The sequence below is a fragment of the Petromyzon marinus genome, unplaced genomic scaffold (assembly GCF_048934315.1).
Source record: "Petromyzon marinus isolate PM22_M1 ecotype Great Lakes invasive population unplaced genomic scaffold, UKy_Petmar_22M1.pri1.0 PM_G_Scaffold_52, whole genome shotgun sequence".
In the NCBI taxonomy this organism is placed as follows: Eukaryota; Metazoa; Chordata; class Hyperoartia; order Petromyzontiformes; family Petromyzontidae; genus Petromyzon; species Petromyzon marinus.
Genome location: NW_027423005.1, coordinates 112,501 through 115,000, shown reverse-complemented (window position 1 = coordinate 115,000; position 2,500 = coordinate 112,501).

The following is a 2,500-nucleotide window of genomic DNA, read 5'->3' as shown; positions in this document are numbered from 1 at the left end:
CAGAAAGGCACGTGCACTCAAAAATTTTAATATTTTTCACGCATAGACCCCGTCAAACGCTAGAAGTTGGCGGGGATGTCTCTCTTGTGGCTCACGGGGCTGTTAGGGTCGCACAGAAATGCCTCGGAATGGGAAAACGGGTCATTTTTGTGTGGCCACATTGCATAGGAACGGCATGAAACTTCCAGAGGCATTTGCAGCAGGAATGCATGTGCACTCAAAAACGTCTATATTTTTCACGGATAGACCCCGTGAAACGCTATAAATTGGCGGGGATGTCTCTCTTGTGGCTCACGGGCGCTGTTAGTTAGGGTCGCACAGAAATCCCTCGGAATGGGAAAAGGGGTCATTTTCGTGTTGCCACATTGCGTACGAACGGCATGAAACTTCCAGAGGCATCTGCAGCAGAAATGCATGTGCACTCAAAAACGTCTATATTTTTCACGGATAGACCCCGTGAAACGCTAGAAATTGGCGGGGATGTGTCTCTTGTGGCTCACGGGGCTGTTAGGGTCGCACAGAAATCCCTCGGAATGGGAAAACGGGTCATTTTCGTGTTGCCACAATTGGCATACGAACGGCATGAAACTTCCAGAGGCATTTGCAGCAGAAATGCATGTGCACTCAAAAACGTGAATATTTTTTCACGGATAGACCCCGTCAAACGCTCGAATTTGGCGGGGATGTTTCTCTTGTGGGTCACGGGGCTGTTCGGCTCGCACAGAACTCCCTTGGTCCACCTGATTCGTGCATACAGGCAGCAACTAAAACTCTGTAAACCTGCTGTGAGGACATCTAAACAGTGGACCAGTGAGGCTGTGGAAGATTTGCGGGCGTGCTTAGACTGTACTGACTGGGATATGTTCACGACTGCTACCAATAGTCTGGATGAACTCACAGAGGCTGTGTACATCAGCTTCTGTGAGGACTGCTGTATCCCAACACGTACCAGGGTGAACTTTAACAACAACAAGCCCTGGTTCTCAGCAAAGCTCAAAAGGTTGAGGTTGGAGAAGGAGGAAGCGTTTAGGAGTGGGGATAGAGACAGATTCAAGGAGTCGAAGAACAGGTTTAGCAAAGCGGTGAGAGAGGCTAAACGACTGTACTCAGAGACACTAAAACACCAGTTCTCTACTAACGACGCTGCTTCTGTCTGCCAAAGGGCTCAGGCACATCACCAACTACAAACCCAGAGCGCCCCACACCACTAACGACTCCCGCCTAGCCAACGACCTGAACGAGTTCTACCGTAGATTTGAAAGACAATTGGACTGTCCTGAACCACCCCTTCCCACCCAAGAGGCCCCATCCCCCACCCATACTACAGAAACGACTCTCTCCTTTCAGGAGGGAGAAGTTAATGGGCTTTTCAAGAGGCAGAATCCACGCAAAGCAGCCGGGCCGGACTCTGTCTCTCCAGCCACCCTCAGGCACTGCGCTGGCCAGCTGTCTCCGGTGTTCACCAACATCTTTAACACCTCCCTGGAGACATGCCATGTACCAGCCTGTCTCAAGTCCTCCACCATCATCGCTGTGCCCAAAAAGCTAAGGCCAACAGGACTAAATGATTACAGACCGGTCGCCCTTACATCTGTGGTAATGAAGTCTTTTGAGCGCCTGCTCCTGGCACACCTCAAAGCCATCACAGACCCTCTCCTGGACCCCCTTCAGTTTGCCTACAGAGCCAACAGGTCTGTGGACGACGCAGTTAACATGGCCCTCCACTTCACCCTACAGCATGTGGACGCCCCAGCATCCTACGCCAGGATCCTGTTTGTGGACTTCAGCTCTGCCTTCAACACCATCATCCCTGCCCTGCTTCAGGACAAGCTCTTCCAGCTGAACGTGCCCTACTCCACCTGCAGGTGGATCACAGACTTCCTCTCTGACAGGAAGCAGTGCGTTAAGCCGGGAACAGAAGTCTCTGACTCCAGGTCCATCAGCACGGGAACTCCTCAGGGCTGCGTCCTTTGCCCACTGCTCTTCTCCCTGTATACCAACAGCTGCGCCTCCAATCATCTGTCCGTCAAACTCTTGAAGTTTGTCGGACGACACCACCCTCATTGGGCTGATCTCTGGTGGGGATGAGTCTGACTATAGGTGGGAAGCTGACAACCTGGTGACCTGGTGTAGCCAGAACAACTTAGAGCTAAATGCTCTAAGGACAGTTGAGATGGTTGTGGACTTCAGGAAGAATACAGCCCCACTCACCGCCATCACCCTGTTAGACTCCGCAGTCAAAATTGTGGAGTCCTTCCGCTTCCTGGGCACTATTCTCTGCCGGGACCTCAAGTGGGAACTGAACATCAGCTCCCTCGCCAAGAGAGCTCAACAGAGGATGTACTTTCGACGGCAGCTGAAGAAATGCAACCTGCCAAAGACAATGATGGTGCAATTCTATACAGCGATCATTGAATCCATCCTCACCTCCTCCATAACCGTCTGGTACGCTGCTGCCACTGCCAAGGACAAGAGCAGACTGCAGCGTATCATGCACACT